Source organism: Populus euphratica, unplaced genomic scaffold, assembly GCF_000495115.2.
Source record: "Populus euphratica unplaced genomic scaffold, PopEup_1.0 scaffold71.1, whole genome shotgun sequence".
Lineage (NCBI taxonomy): Eukaryota > Viridiplantae > Streptophyta > Magnoliopsida > Malpighiales > Salicaceae > Populus > Populus euphratica.
This window is the reverse complement of record NW_011499949.1, coordinates 81481-81722: the sequence shown is the minus strand read 5'-3', so window position 1 is coordinate 81722 and position 242 is coordinate 81481.

Genomic DNA, 242 nt, shown 5'->3' with positions numbered 1-242 from the left:
AAAAACAAGACAAAAAAATTATGTTAGAGCAACAAGTTATGATAATTCAACAAAGTCAAGAGAAACAAGAATTGGATAGGATTAAGAAAGAAGAACAAATTATGAAAATGAATTTTTCTAATTTGGATCCAATTTCTACAGCGTATTTCCAAAATAGAGAGTTAGAAATTATGCAAAAGAGGGGTTTTAATTTTTAATTAACTAGATTTATTTATTGTTTAATGTAATGTATTTTTAATTAA